Below are 18069 nucleotides of genomic sequence, written 5' to 3' on the forward strand. Positions count from 1 at the left end.
ATTCCATTATTACCTCCTGAAAACACTTAAACAGACACAGTAGTATAAAAGGGTGAGAATAGCAACCAATGTTCCTAGTAATAGCATTAACCAAGTAATGAGAGGATTTCATAGAGGAGAGGAAATGAGGGGGGTTTCTGGACCCTTGTGAAGACTGTTTGATGGAAGTGGTTTAAAGCTGACCTCAACAAAGACTTAGAGAAAGGCCATTCATCTTTTGCAGGTAGAGGGGTTTTTCTGTAAAGAAAATCTGAACAATCATACAACATTAAGTGGGTGGGGGAGGGAAGACCATCAATACACACACAGGTTGGAGTAGAGCCATTGATGTATGAGTAGAGGCTATGATTACAAAGGAATGAGGCCTCAAGTGGTCTAGACAGAGTCTAGAACAAAAGGCAGAGTCATTATTATAGGACCTAAGAAAGGTGCTATCTAAGTTACGAATAAGTTCTCTGATTGAGAGGCAAATAGAAACCCACAGAAGGGGCCTGATAATAATCTGGTGGGCTTTAAGGCCTTGCCAGTTATAAGGCCCAGACTTGTCTACCTCTTCACATGGGGTACATCATAAGGGAGGTGTGAACCTCCTTGGGGAAGGCACCCTGTTGACTTCCATTACCTAGCTGGCCTGGGAGGAGAGCTGGCCAGGTAAATGCAGGTGGCATCTCTAACAGGAAATTTACAGTTCTGCCTGCAATGCCACTGACCCTACTTGGCCACTCCCTCAGCAGCAGTGGTTACTTTGGAAGCTGGGCCAAGTGAAGAGCTTTTCAGCTTAGAGCCTGCAAGGTCTGTGGCTCTGACCTGGGCGCCCTGCGATTCCAGGGCAGTTCCATCTCTCGTGATTCCAACTCTTGACAGGCAGATTTGCCAGGACTCTTCATAAGTTGACCTCTGCTGAAGCCCTGGCTTTCCACATTGAAAGCCACTGCCGTGGACTAACCTGTTGGTTCTCTTTGTGGGCAGATCACTCCATCAGCAGATATTATCCATATTACCCTATCCTGTCCATGACTATGGTGAGCATAATATAGTATCTTTTCTTTTTTTTTTAAAGGTTTAGTTTATTTATTTCAAAGGCAGAGTTACAGAGAGAGGTAGAGACAGAGAAAGAGGTCTTTCATCCACTGGTTCACTCCCCAGATGACTACAATGGGCAGAGCAGAGCTGATCCGAAGACAGGTGCCAGAATCTTCTCCTGGGTCTCCCATATGGGTGTAGGGGCCCAACGACTTGGGCCATCTTCTACTGCTTTCTTAGGCCATAGCAGAGAGCTAGATCAGAAATGGAACAGCTGGGACTCGAACCAGTGCCCAGATGGGATGCTGGTGCTGCAGGCTGGGGCTTTTACCCGCTGCCAGCTCCTGTGTAGTATCCTTTTCATTAATACATGTATTATAAATGAATTGGAGTCTGAAGTCAACTGCTACTATTCTGAGCACTTGCCTTGAATGCAGCTTAACACATTCCTCTCTAATTATTATTATTATTAATAATAATAATAATATTTCTCATAGATTAGTTGCTAAAGAGCCTATATGTTGTGAATCTGTGACCTGGTATCAGCTGGTTTTGGTTTTCACATTTGCCCATGTACAATATTTGCCGTGATTTCTGCTCTCTGATCTCAGAGGAGAGCCTGAGAGCAGCATCTAGACAATCTGGTGGTATACAAATGCAGAATGATTGTCTTGCTCTTACTTTTACATCCTGTAGCCTTGGTTGGTCTGGAACTAAGGACCTTCCATTTGCATTCCAAAAGGAGCAGAAGGTATTCAGTAAGTGTAAAGCTTTTAAAGGAACAGCAAGTTTAACTTTGGTTCCTTTGAGCTTTACTTAGTATTTTGCCAGATGGGCCCAAATTTCTCATCTAGTCCAAGTGGGTGACTCCTGTTCTCTTTGTAGTAGGAGGTAAAAAATGGAGATCTTGGTTTTCATTTTCACTGCTATTCAGTGTGTAATAGTTTTACTGTTTTTATAGAAAGCAGCATATGTTCTATTAAGGAAGATAGGTATATAATTATTAGGTTCACTGCTGGGAAGAAAAAAAAATGTAGGTCATTTCTCTATTAGAACACAAATAATCAAATAGTACTGATAAAAGTGTTGCTTTTATCACAAGGTCCTTTTCTTGATGTTTATCTGACAACCAGTTGGACTAGAGTTAAAGAGGAAGGTCCAGGTCAACCAGTACACTGTGCTGATGGCATTCCCACTGAAGTTGACATAAGGATATCAACAGGAGTCGGTTTTAATGAGATAGACACTCCTTGGGAAGGACATGGGCCACAAATTATCAGCTCTTGGAAAAGGAGGCAAAAGGGAAATCACAAGGAGATAAAAGAAGTATGGATGACAGAAGAAGGTGGTCTCCCATGGAGAGCAATCAAGGCTCTTCTAGAAAAGCATCTGAGAACTGCAAGGACAGGAAACATCCCAACAGAGAATCGGAACTGAGTATCTCTCAGAAGTGGTTTGATAAATAGGGTCTGAAAGGAAGGAGTTGTACTAAGGATTTTAAATTTTGTTAGGAGGTGACCTGAACAGTTAAGTCATACCCTGGAATGTTTTTCTGACCATTCAAGTTGGCCAATCTCAACTCTATGAAATGATAGACTCTGGGAATTTGAGCAAGTTGTTAAGTTTTATGAATGTTTCAATTCATATCTTGTATTTCAAAAGGTTTGCAGCATTATCTCTGTCTCTCTTTTTCACTTTCTCACTCCTTCTTTTGTGTCTAGGATCTATAAATTTCTTCTATATTTTCTGTTTCTTTTCCAGCTTCATTTGTTCACTTGTTTCCTCTATAAACCCAAGCAATTTGCAGAGAACAGTCTTCACATCTGTGTTGCAAACAAATAGGTAATGAAAAACTTTTCTTTCCCTTTGGATTCTTAATTTTTGATTATTCTAATGTAGGCAATTATACTTTCCCATTATCCACAGAAGCTGCTTTTATGATTAAAGTGAAAATTAAATTGTGTGCTGGGATGTTTTTCGCTGGAGTCTTATTCCATGTACAGTCTCAGTATATTTGCAGTTGAAGTCTTTTTCTATATAGTATCACTTGTATATCTTTGTGGCTTAGATTATAGAGCTAAGTATTTCCCCCCTAATTTTATATTTGAGATCAGCAATTACAGGCTTCCAATTGAATGCTCTGGAATCATCTGTGTGTTTTTTTTTTTTTTTTAAATGTATATATTTACTTGAGAGAGATAAGGAGAAAGAGAGGAAGAGACAGGCAGAGAGACAGAGAGGGAGAGAGAGAAAAAACTCCTATTCTCTGATTTATTGCCTAATTGCTCAAGAAGTCCAGGGTTGGACTAAAACTGAAGCCATAGACTGAGAACTCAATCCATGTATTCCATATGGGTGGCAGTGACTAAGTTTTGGAGGCATAACAGCTGAATCACAGAGTCTGCATAAGCAAAAATCTGAAGTCAGGAGTTAGAGGCAGGTTTAACCCAGAACTTCAATTTGGGATGATAGCCTCTTAACCAGGATGTATACTGTAAAGCCAAACTTTTGCCCTGGGTATAGCTTTCTAAAAGTACCAACAAAGCTACACTTTGACTGAACTGAAATAAATGGTTATACTATAAGCTAAGGTTCTTTGCTAAAGCATTACTCATCAAATATCATCATCACTATTTCATTGATATTATTATTAATAATTCCATTGCTATTATTTACTGAGCACATACCATCTACTGGTGTATTCACATGGTATAACTACCTCCATGCTGGGAATTAGAAGACTAATAGTCGAGTTTAATGAGAGGCCCAAGTCACATAGTTAGTAAAAGTTACTAGAATAGGATGAAAACCTGGTCATAAAAGCCTGATTTAAAAACACATGCACTTTGCACTATAATCTACTGTTACAAATTAAGATTAACAATAGAAGGAAGCATCTCCTCTTTTTTTTTAAAGATTTATTTATTTATTTGAGAGTTGGAGTTACAGAGAGAGAGAAAGAGGGAGAGACAGAGAGAGGTCTTCCATCTGCTGGTTCGCTCCCCAAATGGTCGCAATGGCCAGAGCTGGGCCGATTTGAATCCAGGAGCCAGGAGCTTCCTCCAGGTCTCCTATGTGGCTGCAGGAACCCAGCATTTGGGCCATCCTCTACTGCTTTCCCAAGCCATTAGTGGGGAGCTGAATCACAAGTGGTGCAGCCAAGACTCAAACTGGCACCCATATGGGATGCAGGCGCTGCAGGCGGAGGCTTAACCTACTACACCAAGGCGCTGGCCCCAGCATTGCCTTTTCCACTACATTTGACATTTATTGAATATAACAGTCTTTGGGATGTTGTAGCATAAGCTAACAAAAATTACAAACATGTTAAACTAAACTAGGCAGTACCTACAATGCAATACTTATAATGCAAGAACAGTTGGAAGCATGATAAGTGAAATAATAAAGGAAAGATACAGGAAGATTAAGATTAAGGTAATTTTCACTAATAATGATTGCTGTATTCTGAAAAGGCCATCACATTTTCAATGAGTTCTATGTATCTGATCTTCTTAAAATTCCAGTGAATTAGGTATTTTCCTCCCCTCCTCACAAACAAGGACATTGAAATCCAAGAGTGATAAGGATTCTGCCTAGAGTAGATTGAAGTATTGAATTTATTCAAGTATTGAATAAAAATGTATGTATTAATAGTTTTGTTGAATTTGTAATATTAATATACTAATAAAATTAACATAGTTATAATTAAGTGGTTTAATGTAATCAGATTGAGATCTGATCAACATAACTAGTTCATGTAATCTTTCCTGATATGAAGGAAATAAAGCAAGGAATTATAATAATGCATAGAGAGGGGAACATGGGATGTGAAGATGGCTGGGTGATTCAGAGAGTGGAGTTGGAGAAGAGCTCTTTTAGAAGGTCACATTTGCACATTTGTGGGAAGAACAGAGACATGAAATAATACTCATAAGAACATTTCTGATGAAGGACAAAGACGAAATACTTGGAGGAAAGAGAGTGTCATGTGCAAGGAACAAAAAAAAATCCAGGATTTCTAGAACACACGACAAAGTTAGAGAGGCAAAGGTCTGATTATGCAGGGTTTTGCAGACCGAAAAATTTATATTTTAAGTGAAATAGGAAAACACTAGAAGATTTAAAGAAAGAAAATATTATTATCCTCTATAAATTTTTGCTTTTGTTTTTTTTTACATCAGAAGAATTGAGCAGTAAATATGGATACAGGAATATCATTTAGGAGTTCATGGTAGTAACCCAAATCAACCAAGATGGTAGCTTGGGCTATGGTGATTCCAATGGAATTGAAAAGAGTTGATGGATATATTTTGGAGAAAGAACCAAAAAAAATTGTGCTTAGTGACTAGTTGTAAGGGTGAGGGAAATGGAAGAGTGAATAATTACTTATAAGGGTTTTGTGTAAGCCCTAGGGAGAAATTGGTGCCTTTTCCTGAGACGAAGAAGTCATGTGATTGTTAAGGAACATCTGTTTTTTCATACAATTTGTTGAACTCTTTACTTAGTATAGAGTTAATCTTCTGTGTATAAAGTTAATTAAAAATAGTTCTTAGTAAAAAATAAGGCTGGGAATAGGAGAGGGAAGGGGAAAAGGGGTGGGAGCGTGAATGGGAAGGCAGGTACAGTGGGAATAATCACTCTGTTCCTGAAATTGTATTTATGAAATGCATGAAGTTTGTATTCCTTATATAAAAGATTTCTTTGGAAAAAAAAAGTCATGAGAATCTAAAGTTTGTAAAAATGGTAGATGAGTTACCAAGAATTTCATTCAAGTTATACAATCATCTCTGTTAATATGGAGGACACACTGAAGACGCATAGTGGATGTCTGACGTCATGGGTAGTGTCAAACTCTCTCTATATTATGGATTCTTCTATATATGCATACCAATGATAAAGTTGTATGTATAAATTAGATCCAGTACAAGAATAATTGGCAGTAAAATACAACAATAATAATAGAGTATGAACAAACAGAACAGTAATAATGATGTAATATGATAAAAGTTAATGTGATTGTGATATCTTTCTTTTGAGAAAGTCAAGATAAATACTAGTGTCAGATGTAGCTGACTGCAAGTAACTAATATCACAGAAAACAAAGGGACACAAATGGACCATTGTGTTCAATTTAAAAGGCTTCTTAGATACCTAATGCAAAATATTAGTAAATGAATGACTCTAACTTCAAGAGAAAGAGATCATAGCTGAAGATAGGTAGTTGTGATCATTATCACATAGATAATATTTTAAACCACAGGCCAAAATGAGGCATTCGTGAACAAAAGTATAAATACAGAACTGATAAGGAACCAGAGTCATTAATTATTTAGAAATTCATTTTTTATTTGAAAAGTAGAATGACAAAGAGAGTGAGAGAGAGTTTTCAATCTGCTGGTTCACTCTCCAAATGGCAGCAACAGCTGGGACTGGGCCATGCCAAAGTCAGGAAACAAGAACTCCATCCTGGTCTCCACATGGGTTGCAATTGCCCAAATATTTGGACCATGTGCCATTTCCTTCTCTGTCGGGGACCACGCAGCATGTGACCTCTTAGTTGAGAGACAGGGCTGGACAGGCCAGACCTGATAGTACTGATAACGCAATCTTGTGTGACCTTGTGCCTTAAGGCCTTGTAACCTCTCCCCTACTTGCATTAGCATTGCAGCTACAAGATAAGCCCCTCCTCCTTCCCCCTCCCGATACCCTGCCTCGATGATATATAAGTGTGTTGTTGAAAAATAAAGTCGCAGCTTGATCGGCACCTGTCTTGCTGCCATCCTTGTGTCTCCTGTCCCTTTCATTTCTCCTTCTAGGTGCTCGGCCCCAGTTGCTGTCCCGCGAGACGGGACACTTCTCAAGCATATCAGTGGGAAGCTGGATTCAAAGTGAACCAAACTGGGGCCAGCACTGTGGCTCACTTGGTTAATCCTCTGCCCGCAGCACCGGCATCCCATATGGGCGCCGGGTTCTAGTCCCAGTTGCTCCTCTTCCAGTCCAGCTCTCTGCTGTGGCCCAGGAAGGCACCCACATGGGAGACCAAGAAGAAGCACCTGGCTCCTGGCTTCGGATAGGCGCAACACGCCAGCAGTAAGGGCCATTTGGGGAGTGAACCAACGGAAGGAAGACCTTTCTTTCTATCTCTCTCTCACTGTCTAACTCTGCCTGTCTAATAAAAAAAAAAAAAAAAGTGAACCGAACTGGCTCACTGATATGGGTTCCTGCATTGCAAGCAGCTGCTGAAAAGTCTGTTCTATAATGCTGCACTGCCCCCCACGACCGCCCCCCTCAATTATTGAAGTGCTTCCACATGTATAGATCAAGTAGAGAAGGAGATAACAAATGAGACTAAGATATTGCTGTTGAAAAGATGGGAGATGGGAGATCCGCAGTGACAAGAGACAAGTCAAGAGAAGAAATTATTTCCACAAGAAGGAAGTATTCACCTCTGTCAATGAGTGCTGGAAGGTCAATAAAGATAGGGGCAGGTAAATGAAGGCTGGATTTATCCACACAAAGACCACTGGTAACTTGGACAGCAATTTGATTTTAGTGGACTAGTTGAAATGAAAATCAACGCAGAGTGTGATAGGGAACAAATAGGAAGTGAGGAAATAGAAGTAATGTCTAGAGAAAGTTTCCAAAGTGGTTGGCTGTGAAAGGAAATAAATAAATGAACCAGTAGCTGGAAAGGATACAGGTGAATTAGGAAGTTTTCTACATCTTCATTTTGAGATTTAAGATTTCACACAATTACTTTTTTTTACATTTTAATCACTTACATTATTAAGAATCATATATATTTGGAAAAATACAGGAAAAATGAGTTCTTCCCATTTTAAGAATATGAATAAGATGAACTAGCATGAAAAAAATTTATGGTAGCCATCATTTACTGAGGGTCTACACTTTGCAAACCATGATGCCAAGATCTGCAATATGGAAATGAATTCATTCATTTATTCAAAATATGATGTTTAGTAAGCTTCTATCATGCATCAGTAATTATGCTAGGTAGTGGAGTTTCAACAGTGTTACGGAGAAAGAAATTACTCCTTTCCTTATGGGAGTGGTATGCCAATGGAAAGATAAATAAACAGAGTAAACCAATAAATAAATACAATATATACTTACAGGAAAAATAACTATAATGAAAAGTGGAATGGGCAATAGGCAGCACTTGGGGGTAGAGAGACAATTTTTTTTTTAAGAAATATAGATGAGAAATTCACAGCAAAAAAAAAAAAAGTACCATCTGAACAAAAAAAAAAAAAAGAGGAAACAATATTGAGAAATGAAAATAACTGAATCAAGAATAGGTCCAGACCTCCCCCCTCTACAACAGAACCCAACTACAAGTCCAAAGACCAACAAGTAGCATCTTCCCAGGCCAATTGTAGAAAGCATTTCAAGGAGAGGAGAGAGAAATTGTTTCAGAGTTTCAGATGTTTCTGGTAGGCTGTCTTTTAGAGGCCATTTTTAATTTTAACAAGAGCAGTTCAGTAGAATGGTGAGGTGTTAGCCTGGTAGGAATGACTATGATACAGGAAAGAAGGCAGCGGTTAGGTGGAGATAAAAAATGCAGAAATCTCTCTTGAGGAGTTTGGCTATCAAGTGCAGTAGTGACATGAGATGGTTGCTGAAGAGCCCTGTGGTCATGAGGGAGATTTTTAAAGCAAGAATCCTAAGTTTGGACATTGATGGGTGATATCCACCAGAGATAGAAGGATCCATCAGCAGGAGAGAGTGAGAATCACTGAAGCAAAGTCCTGAAGCAGTGAGAGTACCTGGGATGTGATTTAACAAAAAATTGGGAAAAGCATCTAAGGCCAAAGTTCAATAACAGCCTTATAAAGAAATGCAATGTCAGATTCAGGTGCTTGTGACTATGTGGGGGGAGCACAAGAAACCTCTTTATGGCTGATTCTCTCTCTCTCTCTCTTTTTTAAGAAAAAAGACAAAGCAAGAGGAAGCAAGTTGTCAGGTGGGAGGCTGGAGAAGGAGATTTTTGGAAATTCATTGAGAAGACACAACATGAACCAGTTACATAAAAAGTCACAAAGGAAGGGCTATTGAGACAGTGGGGTAAGCCGCCACTTGCAGCACTGGCATGCCGTGTCAGAGCATCATTGAGAGATTTGGTGCTGAGCTTTCAGATCCACCTCTGGCCTGGCTGTTGAGGACGTCTGGGTAGTGAATGAGCAGATCAAAGACTGTTTTACTCTCTATCCCTCCCTTTCTATCACTCTGCCTCTCAAATAAATAAAATAAATCTTAGGGGAAAATGTGCAAGGGTTGGAAATATGAGATTGGCAAAAAGCACTGGATCTTCCTTGGAGTTGGGGATCATTCATTTCAAGCGAGGCAAGTCAGAGGGGTCCCATGAATTTTTCCACCTGTAATCAGTCCTATGTGAGAGAGGGCAAGGGAGACAGAATATCCTTTCCTTCATAAAACATCAGAGGAGAGAATGTTAGATGATAAAACAAAGATAAAGACTATGTACAATTGAATTACTTCAGATGTTACCGAAGGTCAGAGTTGAGAGCAAGAACTGTGACTGACTTGAGTAATTGAGAAGACTATACATATAAAGAAGTGTGAAAATATTAAGTATGGAAAAGGAACATATATGTGCAGAGAGGCTAATTGGTTTATCATTATCTCATAATTCTTACTGCCATCAAAATTTTCAAATTCAAGGGAGAAAATCGAATCTTAAAATATTCTGATTATAGTAGTAATATTGGCATAATATACATATATAATGAAATTACAGGGGCTGGCACTGTGGTACAGAGGCTTACAGCTCTGGCCTGAAGCGCCAGCATCCCATATGGATACCGGTTCTAGTCCCAGCTGCTCCTCTTTCAATTCAGCTCTCTGCTATGGCCTGGGAAAGCAGTAGAAGATGGCCTAAGTCCTTGGATCCCTGCACCCACATGGGAGACCCAAAAGAAGCTCCTGGCTCCTGGCTTCGGATAGGCACAGCTCCGGCCATTGTGGCCATCTGGGGAGTGAACCAGCAAATGGAAGACCTCTTTCTCTGTCTCTACCTCTCTCTGTAACTCTGTCTTTCAAATAAAATAATAAAAAAATTACAATGTAAACTATTAGTTATTAGATAGTATATTATACTATACAATATAATTCAAAAATACTTCATAATTCTAACTTTTATAATTGTATGAGCATTGTGATTGATTTTCATTACTATCATCTTTCATTCTGACAAATAAATTTCCATAGTAGTTATTACTATTCTTCCAATTTTACAGATAAGGAAGTAAAACAAAGGTCATTACATCACTTGCTGAAGATTCTAGAATCAGCAATTAACAGAAATAGGATTCAAATTCAGAGGTGCCTGTGTTCTTTCAAATAACCAACATTGCTCCCAGACATAGAGTTGGCAACTGCTTACATCCTTGCAGGATCATGAGCAAATATTTTCATCAGTGCCTTTGAATGCGCAGTGTCTTTGTATATGCATCTAGCAATATGATGATATTAAAAGGTCCAATGTAATTAGAGTATCATTTTCTCTTCCTTGCTATATGCTGGTTCTCTAAAGTCAAGAACTTTTGAAAAATCGTTAATTTATTTATTTTATCTATTTGAAAAGTAGACAGAAAGACACAGAGATCGCCCATCCTCTGCTTTACATTCCATATGACTACACGAGCCCACGGTTGGGCCAGGCTGAGGCAAGGAAATCAATCAATGTCTCCCATGTAGAGATCTGAATATGCAATTACTGTGAACATCTGATGCTGTTTCTGAAAACCAGAGATCCAAAAGGAACATGAAGTCTGAGGCAAGACCTGCAGTGCTTATAAGTCTGATCATATTTAGTACTTCAGAAGACAGATCTGTTTGTGCTTCTGAACAGATTTTAATTGTGTCACAGGAGTGGATGACACAATCTTCAAGGCATCTGACTCCTTAGAGAAAACTTGGATATAAACAACTTAGTTGTTCCTTACACAACAAGGTCAATGTTGGAGTAATCTCACTGAGTCAATCCCATCAACACTTATGTTTACAGTTTGTGTCCCTCAGATAGACATGTGATTACAATGCTTAGGGTGATGATAAAAAGAATGAGGTGAGAGCCATTCCTTGAAGTCTGTCACTGGACAGGCAGCACCAGCAGGGTACAGTGTGAGAATGAAACATTCTGTTCTCTTCTGAACTTGTTGAAATGTATCTCTGATGGACTATGAAATTGCCTCCCATATTATTGACAACTTGTCAGTTTATTAGAGAAATCTGCGTGAGGGTAAAGAATAGGAGTTGAACCAAGTTGGCAGGGGATGCCCAGAAAGTTAAATATTTTGCAAACAACAACATTCAATTTTCTTAAAAGTGGAGAGGAAAAAAATCAAAAGAAAGTGTCCACTGGGGTCACTAAAAATTTAATGTAAATGTAGCTGTCATTGGTGAATTCAAGGAAAACAGAACAGTTTTTCGAATACTACCCAACTCAAAAAACAAAGGTATGTATAAGCTCTCTCTTCTTGATTTTGAAGAATGTAGATTACTCAATGAATCTTTTAATCTAAGATAGCTGCACTCTGTCTCCTAGAACACAACTAGAATATGCATTTTCCCCATATCTATATCATGTTATCTTTTTGAATAATATAATGTAATGGATGCTTAGAGAAGGTATAGTAAGCACATGTATCAGTTTCTGGGAGTCAAATGAAGTAAAACATTCTAAGTCAAAATGCATATAGGTATATGACTTAAAAATGTACAATTGCTATTTTGCCAGGTTTATCCAAGAATGGATGCAACAATGTTTGTGTTCTTACCTATTTTTCCAGAACTTTATATCTGTTCCATTAAAATACAAATGATATTTCTCTTCTTCTGGGAAAGGAATAGGTCTTTGTGACTACTTCTTGGTACATGTAGATTATAACAGAGGTGGTGTAGTGTGAGTTCTGAGACTAAGTCATAAGCAATGATAGAGCTTCTGCATGCCTCCCCTTATAGCATGTGCCATGGAAACCCTGAGCTTACATGCAGGAAGACTGCTTTTCATGCTAGAGAGACCAGTGAGAAAAATGACAGAGTTACAGCTAGAGATAGAGATGGAACTGGACATGACATGGACAGAGAGATGGAAACGTGCATGGAGACAGGAACAAGGAATTTAACTGTTCTGCCTACCTGCTTTTGATTCTTCCCATCCCAGATTAGAAACGTATGAGCAAATAATCCCTTATGTGATTCTAGTTTCAGTCTTCAAATTGCCTGGGCTGACACCAAGCAGAACAAAACAAGTTCTCTTGAAAAAAAAAAAAAAATGTTTTCTTTTTTAAATCCACTACGTGTAGGGATGTTTTGTTTCACAGCATGAAATAATAAGTATAGTAATAAACTACTAATCTGTTATAAAAATAAAGAGAAATGTAACATGCATCTAGAAATTATCCTCATTATAACTATTGAAGCTGGATGGGCATAGGGGCCTTTTAGACTAATTTTTGTTATTTTGTAGAACACTGAACTCTCCAGCAGTTTTGTCATCATATTAATGTAGCAATGAAGAACAACAGGAGACTTACTGCTTCTTAGGGTGGCTTTTATTCCTGTTTAACATCATGAGACTCCATTCCTTTTTTGAAACACCCACCTTTAAGTGAACAATGAATCCGATAATCTCATGAACCCCACACATTTCACATCCTTGAAGTAATTTACTAGTAGCATCACTGAAACTGAAACTTAATATGAAATATTTCCTGATAATTAGAATCATGACAGCAATATATATAGTCTTTTTGTATTTGCATGAGAAAGTAAAGAACAAGACTCCTTAGTGTCAACTGAAAGCTCAGTTGTTTTCATCTTCATGTTCCTAAAGCTAGGTTTTAGTGAATCTGTGATTCCTTGTTTCATGTGTGGATATGCCTATCACTAGAATGTTTACATAGTCTCAGAATTGCATAAAATACTATTGCTCAATTTATTTTTATTTAGCAGAAGCCAAAGAAACAGAAACATCTAGATAAGCTGCTTAAGCAATAAATGGATAACTTAATGGAAATTCCAGAGTGTGATATATTTTAATGTGAATAATTGATCCAATAGCTTAAATGGTATGACCAGACAAGGATTCTCTCCCCCTCTTTCTACTTCTGAGCTTCAATCTGTGGATTTGTTTATTCTCAGCCAATTTTCCCCCTAACTGTCCCAAGATGGCAACCAGGGGCACTTACATGTGCATTATTCCTCATCATTCCCCCTTCCCAAGCATTGAATGAAATTCCTTGTTTATGTGGATTAAGTTAAATGATATATATATGTCATTGAATGAATATTGGAGGATTGTAATGGAATTAAGGATTAGTTTAGGCTCAAGCCCCATTCTTGTTTATGAAGAGAGGGAAGTACTCACTGTAGCCCCATTCAATTAGAATATTATTATTGTACAACACTGAGTTGTCAAAGTCATAAAAATGATGTCATCTTTTTAAAAAAAGATTTATTTATTTGCTTGAGAGGCAGAGTTACAGACAGAGAGAAGAGAGACAGAGAGAGAGGTCCTCCATCCACTGGTTCACTTCAGATGGGCTGATCTGAATTCAGGAGACAGGAGCATCCTCCAGATCCCCCAGTGGGTGCAGGGGCCCAAGCACTTGGTTTCCATCAGCAGGGAGTTGAATTGGAAGAGGAGCAGCTGAATCAGAAGAGGAGCAGACAAAAGTTGAACTGGCATCCATATGGGATGCCGGCTCAACAGGCAGATGCCCAACCTACTATGCCACAGCACTGACCCGGAGGAAGAAATCTTGTCATTCACAACAATGTGGATGGAAATGGAAGTCAGTATGTGTTAAGTGAAATAAGCCAACCATAGCAAAATAAGCATCACATGATCACACTCATATGGGAGGGTCTAAAGCAGGCAATGTCTTATAAGCTGAAAATGCAATGGGAGCCACCTGAGGTTAGAGAGGAAGTGGGGAAAGAATATTGGAGAGAAGTGGGTAATGAGTTATATCTAGATAGGAATAAAATATTCTAAGTTTCTGTTTCACTGTAGGGTGACTACAGATAATTTTAATTAACCTTGTAATTCTCTGCTGAGAAAAACCTAAAAGATACGATTTTGAATGTTTTCACCATAGAAAGTATGATTGGCCATTTCTATATTACTGTACACACACACAAACACACACATATCACATAGAACCCCGTAAATATGGAAAAAAGTTTGTACATTAGGGTTTTTTAATCCATGAAAGACAAAACAAAACTACAATAACAATGAGTTTGATCTTGGGTGATCAAACCTAGAAAAATCCACTGCAAAAAATCCATTTAGGACCTAGTAGTTTTCAAAGTTTAGAAAAGCTAGAATTATCTAGTGAATTAATTCTTCCTTTTTATGGAACACTTCAAGTATTTCTTTTGACCTATGTGATATAGTGCTCATTATTTATAGAAGTGTTCACTGCAGAAGAGTTTTGCACTTTTATAGCTTTTAAAGAGAGAAAAGCTATAATTCTGAGTTATCTAGAATATCCCCTGTGTTGTCTCTTGTAAAATCTTTGGATGAAGTAAAATAATAACTTGTAGAAGATTGAGAATCAAGTGTCTTATGATTTATCCAGCTGCAAAATAGGCTAGTACAATTGGGTAATGAGAATAATAATAATAATACATGCTTAGGGTATTATAATACACAGTGGTAGAGTAAAGGGAGAATTTCCCTCTGCTTCCTTGGGCTGCAGAGAATGCTTATTAGTCAAGTGACTGATGTGCTACTTTGACTTGTATTATTAAACATATGAAGAAAAAGGGTGGTTATGAAACTACTTCAATTAGACAGTGCACATCCCAGGGAAGTGAGGAGCTCAAAGAATATTTGGGTCACTGGAAAAGCTAAATTTCTTGGAAGTATATTTTTAAACCAAAGCTTTAGAAGTATTCTTATCCTACTGAAATATTTCTTATTCTACTGAATATGTTTGCATTTTAACTCAGAGTAAGGATGAGTTCCATGTATAGATGCAATCATCATATTTATAATCAACTGGAATCTATGAGAGGGTTGGTATTTTTAGTAAAATTAGGAAAAAAGGACCTTAGCAAAGGAGAAATAGAAATAAATCCATATAACAGCTAAAATAACAATTTTATTAAAATCTGTATTATGCATATTATGAATAACCATTGACAATACATAATTATTTCAAAGATAAGTATTTAGCAATAGGGGAAGCATTTCATTGCACTTAGTTATAAAAGGTGTTGTATTTAGCATTATAAAACCATAGCTGATTAAGCCAGTGTATCTTTATCTGGCTAGTTATTTGCTTTGTGTTAGGGGAAAGAATGTCATGTATGGATCAAGACTGTGGGTTTTTAAAATCTGTTGCTCCCATACACAAAATGATGTGATGTGGGGACACATTACTTAGCTTCCATTTCCTTATATATAAAATAAGAAAAATAACGACAGTCATCTTTTAGAATTGTTGAAGCTTTGAAAGTATTGAAATAGTAATAGTTTTTTAGCAGTGCTTGCCACATAGTAAATATCAAATAAATAAGAAATAACTAATTAGCAGATGTTGAGGTTGATTCTTTCTGAGAGGAGAAGCACAGAGGGGGCAAGAGGCGCGGAGTAACAGCACAGACACCAGGAGTCAGGTGAAAGCGGGCTAGAGGCGAGCAGCTTGCAGACTCGTTTATTTCAGTAGGTACAGCAGCTTATATAGCCAAGGCAGCCAATCTGGTCAAGGGGCAGTTTATGCTGTAACCGATCACTTCTTGTTGCCAGGCAGGCTCCTTTGCCAGGTGGGTTCTGAAACCATTTCCTAAGTAACACTATCATTTGCCAGCAGCCATCTTGGCATGGCCTTCTTATTCTACCACATTTCCCCCTTTTCATTTATTTTTGAGCAACAGGAGGCATGATCCTTGGCCATACCATTGTTGACACTGTTTCCATGTGGTTTCCTCATGTGGCTGTGCCTGTCTTAGGTTGTCCCCCAGGGATCTTACCCATTGTTGACTAACTAGGCCTCAAAATGAGAGACCACAAGAGTGCTTGCTCAGATGGGGGTAGGAATGAGGAACAATGGTAATCAGGAATGGAGTGACCCCACGCAGGCTATTGGCTGTTCGAATGGCTGACTGAAGCTAGTAAGGTATAAAGCAGTAATGGATGTAGCTGTGGCAGGTCCTCAGGGTAGGATGATAGGGCAGCAGCTTTTCAATTGGTGGCAGGTGCATCTGCTAACAAGGTGGGCTCTCAGTCTTGTTCAGCTGATTCTGGTTGAATGTCAGTTGCAGGCTTGATGTTTCTGGCTGGTACCCAAATGGGCTGTCCTCCATTCTTTGGAAAGACACAAGCATATCTTGGTCTTGGCCCCAGGTTAGCCCTTGTGGTCCCTTCCATTCTCCTATCAGGGGGTCTTTCCACCTAACCACAGGGGCCAGAGTCTGAGATGGAAGGGATCCCCAATGTTTCTAAGCTGGGCTGACCCCTTGGGAATCAAAAGAAAATTGATAGTGAAAAGGACCTCAGTCAAAGCAAGCTGTGGCATATGATTGTTTTTCTGTCTTTGTAAGAGATCTTTAATCATCCTCTGAGTTCTTTCAAAGACTGCTTGTCCCTGTGGGTTGTATGGGATACCTGTGACAGACTGTATGTTCCAGGACCTCAGGAAGGAATTAAATTCCTGTGATGTATACTCTGATCCATTATCTGTCTTTATGGTCCAGGGGACACCAAGGACCAGCATGGCTGACTTAACCACCTTTATCACATTACTAGCCTTTTCTCCGGTTTGAGCTGCTGCAAATACAGCCTTTGAATAAGTGTCTACCACCACATGGACAAACTTAAGTTTACCAAAGGAGTTAATATGGGTGATGTCCACTTGCCAGAGCTTACTAGGAACAAGGCCTCGTGGGTTCGCTCCTGCTTGTTGCAGTGGACCTAATGGGGTGAGGGGGGGCACAATTCTTGCAAGAGCACACTAGGTGTTTGCATTGGCTCATTGTTAGCTCCGGGAAAAGCAATTTTATGTTGCTTGCTGACATATGAAATTTTTGGTGTAGAATACAGGCTTGTTCTAGGTGTCCGATGGAAGCCATGTTGCAGGAGATAAGATGATCAACCTTTTCATTGCCTTGGAAAATAAAGCCAGGTAACCCAGTATGTGATCTTACGTGTGAGATATACCATGGGTGTTTTCTGTTCTTAGCTCTTTAAGTGTTGTGAACATCTGGTCAATTGGCTTATTGGTCGAGTTAGAGACTGCAAAAGGGATCATCTTTGCTACCTGTACTGTGTATTTGCTGTCCGAAAATATATTTACTGGCCCATCCTGGCTAAGGAGTAGAACCTTGATTATTGCCCTTATTTCTCCCAAATGTACTGATCCCCCATGGGGTTCTACATGGATCTAATCTTTTCCTGTTGAGGATTTGATCACTACTCCAGTGACTTGTTGTCGTCCAAAAACGCACATGGTGCCTTGGTTATAGGTTGATTAGTGGAGAAAGCATGTTTTGGATAGTCTATTTCTAAGGTTTGTAACATCTGGAGTAGCCTGTCCGGTGGCAGGTGATTGTCAACCTGTCATGAGAAATTTATCATTAAAGTTTGAAAGAGCGTGCTATTCTACATCAATATGGACAGTTCTAATTGTGATAGGGGTAGGACCACTATGTCTGGCTCCATGTTAAATATCCTATTGGCATAATATCTTAAGTCCCGTCATAAGGATGGCATCTACTATGTTAACTATTTTATGACACTTGCTCCAGGCTATGTGTGCCCAAAAAGGTGTTCCGTGTTGTTGCCAAATAACTCCTAAGGGGGCCTTGAGGGTAGATATGTTATGGCAAATAGAGGCACCTGAAGTTCATTGAGTATTTATGCTCAACTTTTAGGTTTGAGCCCATTGGAGATATATGGGAGGAGATTTGAAAACCCAGGAATTGAAAGGGAGGAAAATATTGTACCTTTTCTGTACAAACCCAGGAACTGTAAATTTCTTACTGTCCCACTTA

General features: G+C 38.8%; 1 long non-coding RNA gene across 2 annotated transcripts in view; it reads left to right on the forward strand.

Annotated features, from left to right (window-relative positions):
- The window catches only part of LOC149128323 (uncharacterized), a 690681-nt gene extending 687815 nt beyond the window's left edge, over positions 1-2866 (forward strand). For both annotated transcript variants that reach the window (XR_016217594.1, XR_016217595.1), the window contains one exon: positions 2785-2866. This is a non-coding gene — a long non-coding RNA (uncharacterized LOC149128323). The remainder of the gene's footprint in view (positions 1-2784) is intronic.
- Positions 2867-18069: the final 15203 nt, after the last annotated feature.

The sequence above is a fragment of the Oryctolagus cuniculus genome, chromosome 1 (genome assembly GCF_051225735.1).
Source record: "Oryctolagus cuniculus isolate XC-2025 breed Fujian yellow rabbit chromosome 1, ASM5122573v1, whole genome shotgun sequence".
NCBI classification, from domain to species: Eukaryota; Metazoa; Chordata; class Mammalia; order Lagomorpha; family Leporidae; genus Oryctolagus; species Oryctolagus cuniculus.